This window comes from Trachemys scripta, chromosome 1, assembly GCF_013100865.1.
Source record: "Trachemys scripta elegans isolate TJP31775 chromosome 1, CAS_Tse_1.0, whole genome shotgun sequence".
NCBI classification, from domain to species: Eukaryota; Metazoa; Chordata; order Testudines; family Emydidae; genus Trachemys; species Trachemys scripta.
In genome coordinates, this window is record NC_048298.1 from 102,747,861 (window position 1) to 102,766,814 (window position 18,954).

The following is an 18,954-nucleotide window of genomic DNA, read 5'->3' on the forward strand; positions in this document are numbered from 1 at the left end:
TTCCCACCTCAGATCCCAAATCTGCATAGTGAAGAGTTTCTCCACACAAATTTGTGCTTAGCTTAGTTGTTTTTTTAGTTCACCTTTCAACGGCAGGTCTAAAAAAATACACTCTTCTCGATCAGAACACTGAGTGAGGATCAGTTCTCTTTGTTAGGAGATATATTGCAGCTAATTACTAATGTTGCATGCCAGTGCTTCATTTGATTTATATTGTATTCACACACATACACAAAGGCTACAAAACAGAGATGATTTTTCTGCTGGAAAGCAAAATATCTTATATACTGTTTTAATAAGTCAGTTCATGAGTCATACAGGATACATTTTACCTCATTAATCCATCTGGGCCCTCCTGTTATATGTTTCATGAGTGCTAAATAAGACAGCCTTGATGCAAACAAGGGCTTATATAATTTTTCTGTGATCATATATTCTCATGTGATTCTGCTCGGAATACAGGTGTATTAAAATACAGCCTGTTCTTAAATTCTTTTCGTTGCACTTTCAGCCCTTGTCAAAATTACTAACGTGCCTTTAGTTTAATCTTATTTCTCATTACAGAGTCTCAAAACTGCCTGAAATATTCATGTGATGGGAAAGGAAGAAAATGAAGAGCCAATTGGTGGGTGTCTTTTCCAGAAGCTGAAGAAAAATCACATAAGCTGAGGAAAATGTCAATGCCTGAAACTTTTACTTTTTTTTTAAATTGACAAATGTTGCCAATTAGATGTTTTATTTAAAATGTGTTTTTCTGTCCAAATCTTAATGAAAAGTAAGGACCTAAAAGCCAGATCATTGCCCCTGAGAAGGCTATAGCAGAGTTTTTCAACCTGTGGTCCACAGACTACATCTAAGGGGTCCGCAAAAGGTTGTCATTACCATAGAACAGTGGTTTTCAACCTGTGGTCTGCGCACCCCTGGGGGTCCTCAGACTACATCTAAGATTTCCAACAAGATGGGCACCTCCATTTGAAATTTTTTAGGGGTCTGCAAATGAAAAAAGGTTGGAAACCACTGGGCTACATCATTCCAGGGATGGAAAGCAAACTTTAAGAGAGACCTACTGAGAATTCTCATGCTATAAGGGAATCGTGACATATGCCTCCACACACCATAAGGGGCATTTATGGAGCATGTTTATGGCTCTCTATTGATTCCTCAGCTGCCACAACACTGAGTGCCATTACAGGGGTCTTCAATGTGCTCTAACTTAAGACATGGGCCAAACTGCCCCTCAGCAGCCCTGAGGATCAGGAGAGCACAAAAGTGGCATAAAACCAGCTTTACTCTCATCTCCTGGGCCCTGCACCTGAGCACCTCTTGTCTGGACTTAAGAATCATGTCCCTGAACTGCAGCTACAGTTAGAAAAGTGACTATAAATGGCCTCATGGAGATCCTGAGAGGCAAACTGGCCTGGGCTCAAGTGTCCCTATTTCCTTCCTATAGCATTAAGTGCTTCTGTTGCTTGTTTTGCTCCTGCATTTTAATCATCTACTAGTTTCAAACTGGCTGATACACATGTCGGGGAGTTGGTTGCAGACCAGAGAAAGACACCATTGGAGCAAAGATGGTGGTGTAGAAGCTATGTTAGGAGAACTGACCATCACAGCAGGAGAGAGGGAATGGTAGATAATGCAGAGGATCAAGTGTGTTCATTGCCAGGGAGATAATGAAGAGGTAGGAAGGAGGAAATCAGGGAGGAGGAATAGAGGAAAACCAAGGAAGTGATGAGGGGCAGGGTTAAGAGGAGAGGGATGGGAATAGAGTGAGAGACAAAGGGATAGAAGAAGGGGAAAACATGAGAGGGAAATGAAAGGAACAGTGGGGGGATGAGAAGGGCAGAAGGAGGACAAAAGGAAGTTGAAAAGAAAAATAACATTGAGACAGAGAAAGAGGGAAGAAAAGGCGATGACTGTTGACATGGCAAAAGGATTTGTGGTTTGATGAATAAAGCTTCAGAGAATATTAAAATTTCCCTCTTAGTGGAACCCTAAGATCATTTATGTTTAAATGGGACAATAACTGCAAAGAGAAATCACTATATGTAAAAGAGTAAAAGAGAGAAAAGGATCAGAGAGAACATGGGCCAGATTCACTGCTACATTGGCTGTTTGTTTGTTTTTACCAGGGCCACCCAGAGGATTCAGGGGGCCTGGGGCAAGGCAATTTCAGGGGCCCCATTCCATAAAAAAAAGTTGCAATACTATAGTAACATGTATTTGGAAATGTAAAAAATAACTAGTGAAATACATTCAAAAATTAATTTGTAATAATTTGAAAATATACTAAATACATTATTTAAAAACATTAAATGCTTTAATGGCATGTATACATTTGCAATTACATAATGGGCTGTTGCTGGGTGATGGTAATGATTGGTGCCAATGGGCTGTCACTGCCTGGGGGTGGTGCTGCTGTTGCCCAGGGCTGGGTGGGGAGCTGGGCTCTGGGTTGGGAGGTGCCTGGCTCACAGAGGCTGGACTCAGGGCTGTGGGGAGATGGGGTCAGGGGGGTGTCCAGCTCAGAGGAGCTGGGCTTGGAGCTGGGGGTCAGGGCTGTGGGGAGGATGGGGTCGGGGGGGTGCCCAGCTCAGAGGGGCTGGGCTCGGAGCTGGGGGTCAGGGCTGTGGGGGGGATGGAGTCGGGGGGGTGCCCAGCTCAGAGGGGCTGGGCTCGGAGCTGGGGGTCAGGGCTGTGGGAGGGATGGGGTCAGGGGGGTGCCTGGCTCAGAGTGACTGGGCTTAGAGCTGGTGTCAGGGCTGTGGGCAGGATGGGGTCGGGGGGGTGCCCAGCCCCAGCCCCTTACTATGCCGCTTACCCCCTCTCCAGGAGCCTCAGGGCGCCGCATCTAGGAGCAGCCCCAGACAGCGCTGCAGCGGCCTGGCTCCAGCGGGGCCTGAGCTCCCGCTGGTCAGCTGCAGCTTGCAGCCCCGCCCCCTTACCAGCTGAGACACCAGGGGATGGGGGGAGACGGAGGCAGGGGGAGCCTCCAACATACTCATGGGGGCCCCTGCGGGGCCCGGGGCCTATTGCCCCACTTGCTCCCACCCTGGGCGGCCCTGGTTTTTACCATTCCATTCATGCAACATAACCATAAACTAGACGATTAAACTATGTTTACAGTTTATGGCTGCTTTCTATTGCCAGAGCAACACAAAGTATTCAGTGTGTGCTAGGAAATATGGGTCTATATATATCTCACACACACACACAAACCCTACATCAAAAGAACATTATTAAGATTACAAAGTCAAGCATATTCAAGTTAGGAAGAGGCAGAATTAAGGCCTCCTTGTGAGTGTGCATTGTGACAGTGCAATTTTTAGTCTCTGGATTTGTCTCTTGAGGACAGTAGTTCTGTGTCACTACCTAATATTTTAGAGGAAATTGCTCCATAATGCATTGAGTTAATTAATTGTGCACAGTGCACTTTCTGGCCTTCCCTCACCCTCTGTTTCTAATCTTAGGGAATGCCTGGATCTCATCTCTATTCCTGTCTCCCATTTGACCCCCCACCCCCTTTGTGCAGAGTCAGTAGGAGAAAAATGACAGTCTATTGAGTATGTTATAAATACCTTGAAATGAGTGGAGTAAACAACATGGTAATAACATTTCATAAAGCTGGCCAGCCAGCCAGCCTCCCAAGTGAGACGCTTTTTATTATGTTCCGCTCCAAGTGTCATTTCCCTAATGCTGCCCATACATCTTGTGCTGGGTGACAAATCAAATCTGTATTCACCCTTGCTTTCTCTGGCAGTGGAGAGGCACGGCAGTGGCCGGCTCATGGCATATAAAGTGCGTCATAAAACTGCAAGGGTTCCCTCGTAATTTATTCTCCTGGCTTTTGTTTTGTTGTTGTGAGGGAGGAGGGGGACAGCAGATGACTGCAAATGTGCATTCTTTGACTGCCTTGCCTGATCTGTTTCCTTCAGGCGCTGTGTTGTTTGTTTGCTTTGACAATTGCACATGCCAGAGAAATAGGAGCAAGCTTCGGGTGGGGCTTGAAGGGCATGCCCTATCCTACACACATGGAGTGGAGTCTTCAATCAGGGAGTGGATGATGCCTCATTATGGGGGACTGAGGAGAGCAAATAAACAAGAACAAAATAAAATTACAAATCTGCTCCTCTGGTGGTTATTTGTTTGGGACAGTGAAGATAATATTCTGAAAGCAATTGCTTAAGCACCCACCCGGGATTGAATGAACTGGGTGGGAGAGACAGAGACAAAGGGTCAGGGGCATACTGGGTTACTTTAGGTGATCTGGGTTCAGTCCCCGTTTCAATCACCAGTGAAGTGAGCTTGATCTTTTCATGCCAGTGCCATAAAGAACATGCAACTAGATTTGCAGTACTGAATAAAACTAATCTCTTCCCATCTCTCCATTAAGGAGAGACCAATAAGTATAATTCAAAAACCCACACTGAACCATCCAGCTAATCTGCAATCCCAAGGTAGGTACATCTAAAACCCTCACAGTATTTACATCTTCTGGAAGACCAGGCCCCTCCATCAAAAACAACTACAATAGTCAAAGGCCTCTTCCTCCCCACCATAAATGTCCCTGCTCCTGGTCAATGCATGTGTTAAGCTTTGAAAACCTCTCCAGGGGAAAAAGACTCAAAATCTTCATTTCCATCCCCCTAACCCACACCATGATTTGATCTGATTGTTCTTGTTGCTTCAAGAGCTAATTCTTGCATTCAGGGCCAGTGCAAGGAAGTTTCACGCCCTAGGTGAAACTTAAGGAAGTTTCACGCTCTAGGTGAAACTTACTCCTTGCGCCCCCCTGCTCACCCAGCTAACCCCACCCCCCCCCCGCCCCCAACCCCCCCCCCCCCCCCACGAACCCTGCTCAAGGCGACCTCCCTCTCCCTCCGCAGCAGCTAACCCCGCCCGGGGAGATCCCCCCCCATGGAAGCTAACCCCACCCGGGGTCCGGGGAGCCCACCTCCACGGCAGCTAACCCCGCCCGAGGAGACTCGCCCCCCCGCCCCGCGGCAGCTAACCCTGCCTGGGGAGCCCACCCCAGCTCACCTCGGCTCCGCCTCCTCCGCTGAGCATGCCGGCGCCGCTTTAATTCTCCTCCCCTCCCAGGCTTGCGGCGCCAATTGGAGGAGACTTAGAGTGGGGGCTGTGTGCTCAGCAGAGGAGGCAGAGTGGAGGTGATCTGGGGCGGGGAGCAGTTCCCCTGTGCGCCCCGCCACCCCCGTTACTGCAGGCGGCCCTCCCCGCACCACCCCCGCCCCAGCTCACCTCCACTCCACCTCCTCGCCTGAGCGGGCTTTTAGGCGCCCCCAACCACTAGGCGCCCTAGGCGTCTGCCTAGTTTGCCTAAATGCTTGCACTGGCCCTGCTTGCACTTTTTACTCAATGTGGTTCAGTAATAGAAAAGAATGTGAATAATTATTTGAAGGAAGAAAAATAGCAACATTGGCCAGGAATGTTACTCACAGCAAATTATTCCAAGCTGCGCTGCTCCCAAGCCCTGCAACTGAATGGGCCTGACATTTTGAGACTCAAGATTCTTCTCTCCACATACTTCAAATCAATACATCTCCTTCTCTTCTTCAGCTTACATTAAGGTTTATTTAGCTGATCCTGTTCCCACTGAGAGATTGAAAAGATTGGTAATGTTTACCTTAGAGATGAGCCAGTTAAGAGGAGACTGGATAAAGATATACAAAATAATGAATGAGAGATCAGGCAGGTGAAGTATATTGGACCAACGATGTCACCTCACCTACCTTGCATCTCTAATATCCTGGGACTGACACAGCTACAACTACACTGCATAAAATAATGAATGTCATACAGAAGATAGATAGGGGACTTCTGTTCAGCCCCTTTCAGAATACAAGAACCAGGAGACATTTGAAACAGAACATCAGCAAAGTTAGAACCAGTAAAAGGAAATTCTTTTTCACATAGTGCACAATTCACCTACAGAACTCCTTGCCACACAGTATCACTGCGGGCAAGAGCTTAGCAGGTTTAAAAATGGATTGGACATTGATATGGCTAACAAGAATATCTAGAGTTATTTTAGTACAAATTTAGCAAAAAAATAAAATAAAATGTAGTTTGGATACAAATATAAACTCTTCCACTCAAGGGTTGAGGTTTTAGGCCAACCTCTAACTATTCAGGATTAAGAAAAAACTTTCCATACAAACAGATTATCCCATAACTGCTTTCTGCAGGGCTGCTGGACACTGTGAAAGACAAGGTAATGGACTACATGTACCATTGGGTTTTTCCAGTGTGTCCTCTGTTTCCATGTTCTACCATTGGTTGTCTAGTGAAGAGTGTTTTGGGATCTAGGCAGGGGTGAAAGTAGAAATAGGGACTTATCGGTATGGGGCTGGGCTGGGGCAGGCTCTGGCCCCCGGAAGGGGCGTGGGCTCGGGCGGAAGGGGTGGGGATTGGGGGGTCAGAGCCAGCCCTCCCCCTCCCCCATCAGGTTAGCAGCGGCAGCCGGGGGCTCCGGCAGCAGTTTAAAGGGTCCAGGGCTTGTCCACTGCTACGGCCCCAGCCCTTTAAATGGCTGCTGGAGCCCCCGGCTGCTGCTGCTACCCCAGGGCTCCAGCAGCAGGGCTCCGGCGGCTATTTAAAGGTCTGGGGCCCTAGAGGCAGCAGGAGCCCTGGGCCCTTTAAATAGCCCCCGGAGCCCCACCGCTACTCCAGGGCTCTGGGGGCTATTTAAAGGGCCCAGCACTCCCCTGCTTCTACTGCCCCGACCCTTTAAATAGCCCTTGGAGCCCTGGGGTAGCGGTGGCTGGGCTCCGGTGGCTATTTAAAGGGCCCAGGGCAGTAGAGGCAGGGGGAGCCCCGGCCCTTTAAATAACCCCCGGAGCCCCGCTGCTGCTACCCTAGGGCTCCAGCAGTGGGGGTCTGGTGGCAATTTAAAGGGCCTGGGGCTCCAGCCACTGCTGAGAGCCTCAGGCCCTTTAAATTGCTGCCTGGGGAAGCCGGACCACTCCGGTACAGCACACCGGCTCTTGCCGGTACAACGTACCAGGGCGTACCAGCTTACTTTCACCTCTGGATCTAGGACAGACCACACATAGTTCTTCAGCCCTGATTAGAACATTGGCTCTCCCATATTTGCCTGTCACCAGAAAATCAGACATCCCTCCTCTTCCGCACCTCAGTGTGCTCTGGGAATCTCACAGGGACTCTCTGTAAGAGCATAGGGGTTTTATTTCTGGACTCTGACTAAAATGTACTTACAATGGCATAACTGAAGTTATTGATAGTAGTAAGCAAATGTACCCATTCTACACTTTGCAGCAACGTTTAGCAATTCGTAGCAATGTTTAGTGATTACACAATCCATTCATTAACTGAGTAATGCATTTAATTACTTTGCATGTGGTATTTAGGAGTGTCCCTTGTTATTTTGTTTTGTGACTTAAGGGCATTAAGAAATCTCCAAGAATATGTACTTAGGTAATTCCTAGTAAATACAGAAAAATTACAGGTACCTATTTTACTCTGTACCAGTAGATAATGCCATTGTTGCTGCTGTAATAGCAGGGGATTCCAAAGGTCAGGACTAACATATGTTGGCAGAGTGCCAGGACTGAGGGTGTGGCTGTTCAGGAAGGACTGAAACACACTTTTAAATCTGTGTGGAGTCCTAGAAAATTGAAATATCAGAGGAAGTTGCTGGTCAAAACTGAGATACATTAACAGGGCTGTGTGAAGGGAAGTTTCTATGCATATCATATCTGTGCATATCTATGCATTTCATATCTGTGCTATGCTCCAGACCGTCCTCTGGTTATAAAGCAGCATAGCTCCATTGAAGCCAATAGAGTTACGCCAACTTGCACCCTCCGAGTGTCTGGCACTATGTCTGGTTTTAACCAGAACTATCAGTCTCTCACTCACAAGCACAACAATTCACATATGTTTGTAAAAGGCAGTGATAGATTATGGGGGTGACTGGCAGGCTCAGAGGACTGGATGAAGGGCCATAGCGGCTTTTACATCAAGGACATTACCCATTTCAGGTTGATAGTGACTGAAAATTGTTGCCATTTGATGGCTATTTAGTAGCCTGTGCAAAATGAATTGCTAGGCTCAGTCCATTTCCTAATACCCAGGTTTTCACTCTTCCCCTCCTCCCTAACCCTCCCCACACAGTATTACAATCAGCACTAATTACCATCACTGCTGACAGCCTTCCTAGAAATGTCAAGGACCAAATAGTCCTGAAGATTAACTATCCTCCCTGCATGTCAGGGCTGAGGCACTAAGGTAAGGACTCCCTCTTTTCAGAGCTGTGAGTATCGCACCTTTTGCCAGCACAATCCTCCCGTATCTTTTTTTAAAGACATTTGAAATGATAACGGAGAAAATCCCCTCTGTTCTTAGCAATCCCTCAGCTGATTTCTTCACTTAAAAGCCTCTCATAATCTCCAGAGACAATTGCCCATAGGTTCTGTCATGAGAGGGAATGAAGACAGAGCCCCAGCTCTCCAGGAGAGCTTTGAGACACCTTTAACTGTAACATAACTGATGTTTTTATGGAGTTCCAGATCATTTACTGGTATTAAACACTGCAGTGGCTTAATCCTTCCTCACACAATGTGCAAAAAACAAATAACAGCTCGATAGACTTCATCTCTCATGAAGGGCAGACAGTACAGGCCAGCCAGCATGAAAATACCTTAATTATACTTCACCGGAGAGATATCACAGGCAATGAAAAAAGGCATGCATTTCGTCTTTCGTCATTTTCCTTGGGGGGAATTTATTTGAGACATACAAATGATTGATAAAAATGGCTTTTGGGTCTAAAGAGGGAGTTTCTGGAGGCTGAAAAAAGAGAAGCTCTGGAACAAATAGAAGGATGCACCTTCAGTGGACACCAGCAAGCACTTATGGGAGCAACTCCTCCATTTCCTTATAGGAAAGCCTGCTCAATGAACATTGGGCACTGCACTGAAATGTCCTATCACTGGACACTAGACATATTTGATCAACTCTGCTTGACTTTGGGAAGGACAGCCCTCCATGATAGACACCACAGAGGTGTTTGCCCTCACTGGGCACAAGATATTTCAAAAGAGCTACCTCACTGGAGCATACAAGAAGCATTCCTTTGATAGTTGTTCAAATGTTCTGCCTAGCCACTGAGGGCCAGATTTTTAAAGGTATTTAGGTGCCTAAAGATGCAGATAGGCATCTAATGGGATTTTCAAGAGCACTTGGTGCCAAACTCCCATTGACATTTGTGCTAATTACAAAATTCATTCTTTGCTCAGGTGAGACTCAACTGAAATAGCAGGGGAATAGGCAGGTCAAAAATTAAATGCATTTTTGGAGCTTAATCCAAAGCCCATTGAAGACAACGGGAGACTTTCCATTGACTTCAATGGCTTTGGATCAGGCCTTTGCAAGCTGCATAACATCTGGTATAGTAGGGAGTGTTGCAAATTACATTTACAGTACATTGGGTCTATTCATCCTTCTCTTCATCTTATACATCATCCAATATTTTTATGTTGTGCAGAACAACATTTGATAAGAGTCTCAAAATTACCCATTTCTAATGCTCAAGTGATCTGTAAATACATTTTTGTGTGAGAACCTGTTACAGGTAACTAATCTGCTTGCAGTGTGCCATGGTAAATGATAGCACCAAAGAAACCTATCAATGTTGCCATAATAAACTAGGGAAAACACTAAAAATAATTTTGCTTTCTCTTTCTTGGCAATTCATGTAACACATTGCAGATCACTCGAACGGATAAAATGGGCTGCATAAAAGAAATATGTAGCAGGAAAGTTTTACTTATGTTAGTCGGCTTCTGGCACAGGAACAGAGAATGCTGGAAAAGGCCAAAATAGCCTGTCTCATCAGCTAGCCTGTCTCCAACACTGGTCAGTGCTGGATATTTCATAGTAAGAATTAAAAGTGGGGTTTCCAAAAGCTCCCAGCATTGGCTTACTTCTGCTCCCGCTGAAGTCAAGGGTAAAACTCTCATTGACTTTTCAGTGGAGGCAGAGTTAGGCCAGTGCTGAGTGCTTTTGAAATTCCCATCCTTGGTCTCTAGAACTCCAATAATGCACCTAGTTGTGAAATAATATATCACGTGGGGAAACTTTTTCCTGACTCTCCTTGTTGATCGGCTAATGCCCAAAAGCACAACGACTGATACCCCTTGCAATTCATATAAGCATAACCCTTTTCCAAATCTTACTAAGCTATTAGTCTCGGTAATATTTTACTACAGTGGAGGCGAACCATTTAATTAAATGTTGCATAGATCTGTATTTCTTCTCATCTGTTTTATATCCGTTGCCTACTAATGTGTCTTATATTATGAGACCGGATAAACAGAAGTGTCCAGTTGGCCTTCTCCATGCAATTTATTAGTTTTCTTACCTCTCTCTTTTCAAACTAAACTGTCCTACTCTTTTCAGTCACTCCTCACACTGATGCACTCCTTCAGTACCTCTGGACCTTTTCTACTTCTTCTCTGTCATTTTTTTCCAGATTTGACAGTGAGGTGGAGGCATTAATTTATATAATGGCATGATATTTTCCATTGTATTCACTTTCCCCTCCTTAACGTCTTGCCTGTTTTTGACCAACATTAGAGTAGAGAATAGAAGCTCTCAACAACAATTTGCTTTCCACTGAAAGGTCTGGTTCAAAGCCTATCAGTATGTAGGGGTAGTCTAAATTGTTCCTTCCTTCTGAATTGTTTTCCCCACTATCTTGCCTAATTAGGTCCTTCTGGAGTTCTTCAAATCCTTCCTTGCCTTTCCTGACTAACCTAAATAACTGCCATGAGCAAATTTTGCCAACTCATGATTCACCCCCTTTTCCAGGCAGTTAATAAATATAATGAACCACCAGGCTCCCAGTACTGGTCCCTTGGCACCCCCATTTATTAACCTGTTCTGATGCTGAGATTTAATAATTTATCACTACTACTTGCTTCCTGTCTCTACAGGCATTTCTCATTGTGTGCTACTTCAACAGTTCAACTCAGCTGAGGCATTCAGGATAATAGTCTCCAGATTTAAATTGGGGGATTGTGGTAACTTGGCAGTCTCAGAGACACCCTCAGTTGTAGAACTGACTACCCTTGTGTTCACAAGATCCTGACTTATTTGATCTTTAGAGCATTCTACAAAGCCTTTCTCATGTAAGCTGTTGGGGACATTATATTTTTGTCCCAGGAGAAATTTTGAAATTTCAATATTTGTTTTCAATCTGAAATTAATAAAAAAGTGAAATATCAAAAATTTTCACGGAACAAAAAGTTGCAAAAGATATTCTGTTCAGTAATATTGAAACACAAAATGTTCTTTCAAAATACTGATGCTTGACATTTCAAAATAGTGATTTTTTTCACAAGTGGAAATGGTGAAATGTCAATTTGAAACAAAAATTTCATTTACAATTTTCCCATTGAAAAATCAGAAAAAAAGTCAAAAGTCAAATTTTCTCATGGGAAATTTCTATTCTGATGAAATTGCACAATTTGCCAGGAAAATGTTTTGATCAAAAATTTTAACTAGGTATTTTATCAAGTTTTCCCCAGCTAAAGCGAAATGACTTGAGAAGGAGAGTTTTGGTGCTAGTTTCTCAGTTGGTATAAGTGCACTGAAGTTAATTAAGGGAATTAAAGAAGTCAACTAGATGAAAGAGCTCAAGGACTTAAATGTAAAGGAGGCTTAAGATTTCCTTCCGAATCAACTATACAAAAACTACCTGCCATTTACTTGCCGAGCAAAGACGAAAAACTTGTAAGGAAAGGCTCCAGACCCAGCTGGATGAATAACCACCTCAAAAAGCAGAGATCCTGTGGGTAATGTGAAAAGAGGTTGCTCAGCAAAAGAAAGCTGTATCTTGGAGGTTAGAAAATATAGGAATAAGGTGAGAATTACTAAATATCAAGATGAATTAACCCTTGTCAAGAAAATTGAAATAAATAATAAGCTGTTTTTTAGTTATATAAATAAAAAGAGAATAAGGAAGGATGAGGCTGCAATGTGATGGCAAAGAGATTAAAGATAATCTAGGTATGGCCTCAAAAGTAAATTAATACTTGGCCTCCATTTTCAATAAGGATGATAATATGGAACATGGGCATGAAGACAGGATGGCTGATGAAAAGGAGTATGTAGAAATGGAAATTACCACATCTGAGGTGGAAGAAAAGTTTAAAGAGCTTAATGTGCTTAAATCTGGGAAACCGGATAATTCCCATCTCAGCATACTGAAAGAACTGGCACATGAGATTGTTTGTCCAGTAGCAAGGATTTTTAATAAATCTATTTACTCTGGAGTAGTACTGTATGATTGGAAAATAGCTAATGTCATACCTATATCTAAGAAAGGGAAAACAAAGTCATCCAGGTAATTACAGGGACCTGTTAGTCTGACTTCAGTAGTATACAAGGCTTTAGAACAAACTGTGGAGGAAAGAATAATTAAATGGATGGAGGTAAATGGTAAAGATGATGAAATGCAACATGGGCTTAGCAAAGTTAGATCATGCCAGACTAACCTGATTTCCTTCTTTGAGAAAAGAACTGATTTTTTAGTTAAGGGAAGTGCAGTAGATCTAATATATTTGGACTTCAGTAAGGCATTTGACTTAGTACCATATGGGAAATTATTAGTTAAATTAGAGAAGATGGGGATTAATACAAGAATTGTAAGGAACTGGCTAAAAGGGAGAAGGCAACGGGTTGTGCTGAAAGATGAACTATCGGACCTGAAAGAGGTTACTTGTGGAGTTCCTCATGGATTCAATATTTCTATTAATGAGCTTGGCACAAAAAGCAGGAGTGTGCTAATGAAATTTGTTGATGATACAAAGTTGGGAGGCATTGTCAATGCAGAGGAGGATCGGAATATTACACAGAAAAATCCAGATGGCCCTGAAGATGGGAGTGACAAGAATGAAATGAAATTCAATAGTACACAGTGCAAGGTCATGCCCTTAAAGTCTAGTATTAAGAATTTCTGCTACGAGATGGGGGCTTGGAAGTTGAAAGAAACAGAGGAGAGAGACCTGGGTGTGGAGTTGATCACAGGATGATTATGAGCCATCAATGTGATGCGGCCGTGAAAAAGACACATGTGATCCTAGGTTGTATCAGGATGAGGCATTTCTAGTAGAGAAAGAGAAGTATTAATGCCATTGTACAAGACACTGTTGAGACCTCCACTGGAATACTGTGAACAGATCTGGTCATCCATGTTCAGGAAAGAATAATTCAAATTGGAACAGGTGTCGAGACGAGCTACTAGGATGATCAGGGGAATGGAGGGTCTATGTTATGAGACAAGACTGGAAGAGCTTGGCTTGTTTATCCCAGTAAAAACAAAGGCTGAGGGGGGATGTGATTGCTCTCCAGGAATATATCAGAGGGATAAACACCAGGTAGGGTGTAGAGCTATTTAAACTAAAGGACAATGTTGGCACAAGAACAAATGGGCATAAACTGGCTATGAATAAATTCAGGCTGGAAATTAAAGGAAAGTTTCTAATCATCAGAGGAGTGAGGTTTTTGTACTTTAGGAGTTGTGGATGCAAATAACAAGTTTCACAAGTGTGATTGTGTAACATGGGGGCAGGAGTCAGCAGCCCTGGCCTCACTTCCAGTTTCTGTCATATGATATGTTCCTAAAAGCTCATGCTTCAGAGCTTCAGCAAGCCACCTGCAGAGGTCAGGAAGGGTTCCTCCTTCCCCCAAGTATATTCTGGATTTACTTGGTTGTTTTGTCTCCTTCCTCAGTCCTGGCGACTACTGGAGATGAGACACTGGATGGGGTGGGCCAGGGTTCTGAGGTAGCACCAAGCATTCTCTCTCTATCAGGTGCTTGGCTGGCTGGTTCTTGTTCACATGCTCAGGGTCTAACTGATCACAATATGTGGGGTTGGGAAGGAATTTCCCCCCAGGACAGATTGGCAGTGACCTGGGGGTTTTCTGCTTTCTTCTGAAGCATGTGACTATGGGTCACTTGCTAGGATTACATCTCACTTAATTGCAGGGTCCTTGGGAATTAGTGCATGTTAGTCTCCGCTATTCTCTCTTTGTGGCACATCATAATCTAGTGTCCTGTGAGCTGTAATACTTTGGTCACATTTTGGTTGCTAGGTTTAGTGTGTGAGTGCTGATGGCCTGTAATATACAAGAGGTCAGATTAGTTGATCTGGTGTTCCCTTCTGACCTTAAACTGTATGATTTATGATGCCAGCTGAGGATCACATTCTCTATTGTAATGCGGATGGAGAGCATTTTGGGGCATTGTCCATTTTGAAATGTGCATTGTGTCTTTCTAAAGTAATTGCACATCCACTGAGAGACTCACATGGGTGCATTTAACATTATAAATGGAAATAAAAATAAGACAGTGAAGGTGTTTTCCTCTCAGCCTATGGTTACCAAGTTTCTTTAACGGCTTCTACTTACTGAATTTATTAAAACACATTTGAAAATATAAATTAATTATATCCATTGCCTTTCCCCAACTTTATTATCCATTTTGTTAATGTAATACCCTAGGAAAAAATTGTGGAAAAAGAGGTTTTAAAGGTGACAAAAGAAAAATACTAGGAACAGAAGAAAACATAAAAAACAATTACTCAAATATGTGTTATGAATCTTTTTTCATCAAAATCGCCTTGGTTTTGAGTCCAAAAATCATCTGTGAAATTGGAGCAATTTTTACAACATGCTGATAATTTTTTATATGGCAATTATATTTCCTGTTAGGATGAGAGAATCTGGTGACAAGTTTCACATTGCTTTTCAAATTTCAGAGGGGCTTCATCTGAGCCTCTAAGATTTGTATCTATATATTGGCATCCTGTGTAAAGTGGATAGGTAGAAGTCCAGTTTAGAAACCATGGTGATAGGAGCACAGGCAGGCAGACAGACATGGGTGGGCAACATTGTGATTCAAAAGTTTTCTGCCTCAGAACATCTGAACAAAATGTAAATCATGGGTGCAATGTGCCACACTGTATCTTACATAAAATGTGAACTGACAAATGTGATATTTTAAATATATTGTCATATATAACTTCATAACTGCTTAGAAATTACAGGCTTTGTCCTTAACTGGTATAAATCAGTGTATTACACCAGCTAGTGATCTGGCCTTGAATGCATATTTAATAAAAGTGTTCATTTTTGGACCTCTGCATATTAATGTCTGTATATATTCTGTCCGGGTAATGTTGGCCTTCCACAAGACAAGTATTTTATTTATTAAGAAAAAAATTATTTTCAGACAGGCTCTTCTCTCTTAATCTGTCCCGAATAACTCTCTCAGGTGTTCCAAGCTGCGAAGGGATTTCACTCCTATCCTGGAAATGGCACATTGCTGCGGATTGCTAACACTGTGGCAAATTAACAGCTCCATCTGAAGCACTGGGTTGGTTGAACGCCACTGTTCTGCAGCTGAGACACATGAAAAGGGGGAATGGGATTTTTCGCTTGGCAATAATGAAACATGAAGATGTCAGGCCTGGGAAATCCAGATTGAAAGTGATAGAAGTATTTGGCCAGAGAGCAGAATAAGCTATAATCAGAGGATTTTTAGCTGCAGGCTTTAGTCAGTGTACTTTTAGATGTTTTCAAACCACACAGAGAAATAACTGCAAGGAGACATTTCATTTTCTAAATTAGTACTGGCCATTCAATCACCAGTTAGGGCCTCACAGGTCATCCAGCAGTGTATTAGACGTATTTGTCTGCCTTGCCTCTATTCACCTTTATTGTTTGTGTAATTTGAGAGACTCATTGCAACTGCACTTTTGTGGTTCAGTATTAGTTGTTTCTTTTGCTACATGTGTGGAATAATACTTATGCTTTGTACTTATGTAATTGCTTTTATCCAAAGATCTTAATATCCTTTACGGACATGAGTTCTACAAGCCATGCAGTAATCCTCTGAGCCAGTTAGGTTTAAGCATACACATTTTACAGATGAAGAAATTGGTCAGGTTAAATGATTTGGTCAAGGTTAGACAGAAAGTCAATAGCAGACCAAGGAGTGGACCACAGGAATTGTGATGAGAGCTGAGTGAACCATCCACTGCATAACCCCAAACCACACAGCATTCCCCCAGCTTCATGTTTCATTACAAATGCAAAGCTTGTGCCTGATTTACCAGCTGTCACATCCTTTCCAAACAAACTTAGAACCAATTTCAAACAAACCACGGCTCGTTTGTACAAAACTAGGTGAAACTTAGGGGTTTCACCTTGATGTTTTGGGTCATTCAAAGACACTCAAAGTTAACGTGAGCCCATATCAAACAGAAACCAAAGAGAAGGTTGGTATGAACTCCTACCAACCAAACCCATCTAGTTCCACACACCTCTAGGTCTGACACCGAGACCTTTAGTGTAAGTAAGAGATAAATTCCCTGCACTGTTCTAAGATGGAAAAATATCTTTTTTTTCAGCAGATGATCTTCAAAGACTAGGATGCCCCCATTATTCAATAGGCCAATTTCACCCTGCCATGATTCCCCTTTGCACCTAAAGACCCCTCTTGCAGCTGGGCACAAAAATGCCAGGGTGACCACTTCAGTTCCCCATCTCAGGTTCTCCCGGGTACAATATTACCCTTACCTGGAGCCAGTTTGTTATCCTGCAAAGTGCAAATAGTCTCGAAAGCCACAAAACAGCCCATTCGTCCTACACATTGCACATAGTCCCTAAAAGTCCAAAAACATAGTCCAATCACATACCAGCATCAGTGTTTGCTGCCACAGTATTTCCTACAGTCCCCAAGTGTTCTTTTATCAAAGCAACCCCCCAGTCCTTCCAGCTGAGTCCTTCCAAGGCTTCTTCCTGGCTTTCCAGCTCAAGAATGTCTCAGACTATCCCTTCTGCTGGTCTCCTGCCCTCAGCCTTCCCAGGGAATGCCCCCCACAGCGACCTCCTTTCCAATTACAGCTGTCTTCCTCCAATTTTATTAGCCTCAGATACAGCCCCACTCTCTTAATCAGGCCAATCTGGGATGTACTTGAACTGGCACAGGGGAGCTGGGACCACTTCACTTAAAAGGGGCCAGCTACTGAATAAAATATCCCCTTCCATCCAAATGCAGAACCAAATCCCTTACTGTTTTTACTCAGTTATCACTCAGGTAAACTCCTGTGGGCTTAATGGGAGTTTGCCTGTGTAAGAACTTTCTAATTTGGCCATCTGTCTGGATACACAAATGTTTCATTCCCAGACCACTGCCTCCCCCATTTGTTCCTTCTCCCCCTCCTCATTGTACAGCTGCATGTCAACTTTCAAAAAGGGAAAAGGAAAGCCAACAACACTGCAACCTTTTCCTTCATTTAAACTGAATTACATGCCCTGCAGGGATAACGTCAGTTTTGGAGACAAGCCTCTTCGATTCTGCTGTATGTGTGCACGTGCTTCCCTGGCCCCCAGGAGTGGATGCTGGTATTCATCATCTCTCCCTGCACGTTCTCTTTGCTCCAGTTTAAAACTTCAACTACTCTCCAACGTATGTGAAAGCCTCGGGCTCATTTGCCCTTTGAGTCACTGAAAAAGTCCTGATTATACAGAACCAGCTGTTATGTGCCAACAGCAAAAATTAGAGGAGGGAGGTGGATTTTCAACAAAGACTCCCTAAACCTATACGGACTTCTAATTGAATTCCTAAAATCCCACCTGGGAGGCCTAGTCAATGCACCTCATCACTCTCCAACCAACCCTCACATCCATCTCATGTGCTGTTCCTTTAAAAACGGTTAATTTTCAGAGCACCTATTCTAATCTCTGACCCTATTAACACAGTTTTTCTTGAGCAGTTATTTGGATTAAACAGAGAACACACTCACTCAGTTTGATTAGTACCTTCTGCAATTTAGCTGCTGAGTTACTAGCCATATAGAAAGCAGGGATATAAAGATGATGGGAACAATGGGTTTGAAACAAGGGCCCCCTGCTTCAACTTAGCTGTTATTTAGGGGGGCAATGCACATTATCTTTCCTTGATAATGAAACCCACACACCTTCTGGGTGTGGTGTTCTGTCCCATCTACTGGCACCAAGACCTCTTAAAGAGAGAGATAAAATGAGTCTGCTCTACAGCCTGAGCTAACAGCTAGTTGGCTTTTAGCTCATGCACTAAGCTCCAAAGGGCCCAGGTTTGATCCTGCCCGCCGGCGACTGGGGTCTGTTGGCATTACACCAACACAGTTCAATACCTGTACCATGTTCTTGAAAAGAAGAAGCGGAAATAAGTGTTCAGGGTTGCTGTGGGCAATGGGTTCTAATGGGGTCAGCACAATATTGCAAGCAGTGCCGCCTGTCAAATGGAGTTAACTGGGATTTGCCATGGCTCTGCAATGCTGTACATACGTGTGTGTGATAATATACGCGGTGTATACATCACTTTGGTACCACAAGGATAGATACCTTAGGAAAACCTAAGATAGATATGTGCATGTGTGTGTATTCAACCTTCCCCATGAAGCTGTGACCACTATAATACATGCACACAGAGACTACAGTAGATACACATATAGGGCCTGATTCACCAGCACACTACTCTAGTTTTATGTAAGTCTAGTTACACTGAAATCAGTGACGTTTTACCAGTGTAACGCTGAAATAAAGTACAGGAGAGTCAGGTCCACATACTGTATACTTTCCATGCCCTAGTCTCACTCTCTCTTTATAATACACACACACACACACTGTATATATTGCTATATTTTAGCAGCAAAATATATTGAGACTAGAGTTGTGAGAATATTGCAAAAACCAAATACTTGTGAACATTCATTTGAATAGATTTACTTCAGTGGAATTCATAACCTTCCCCATCCCCACCCTCACCCCCCCACCACCCTCATTTGAAGGTTTTGTTCATAAGTGTGGTTGCAGAAAGAGAAAATATCTCATATATTGTACTAGAGCTACTAATAAAACAAG

The 18,954-nt window shown here is 43.4% G+C and overlaps 1 protein-coding gene across 10 annotated transcripts in view; it reads right to left on the minus strand.

Annotated features, from left to right (window-relative positions):
• Positions 1–18,954, minus strand: part of CHRM2 (cholinergic receptor muscarinic 2) — a 205,569-nt gene that overhangs the window by 119,488 nt on the left and 67,127 nt on the right. The window contains exon 3 of one of the 10 annotated variants that reach the window (XR_004646898.1): positions 5,458–5,613. The exons of the other annotated variants lie outside the window; for them this stretch is intronic. The gene's annotated coding sequence lies outside the window, so the exon portion shown is untranslated. The remainder of the gene's footprint in view (positions 1–5,457; positions 5,614–18,954) is intronic. 10 annotated transcript variants of the gene reach the window in all.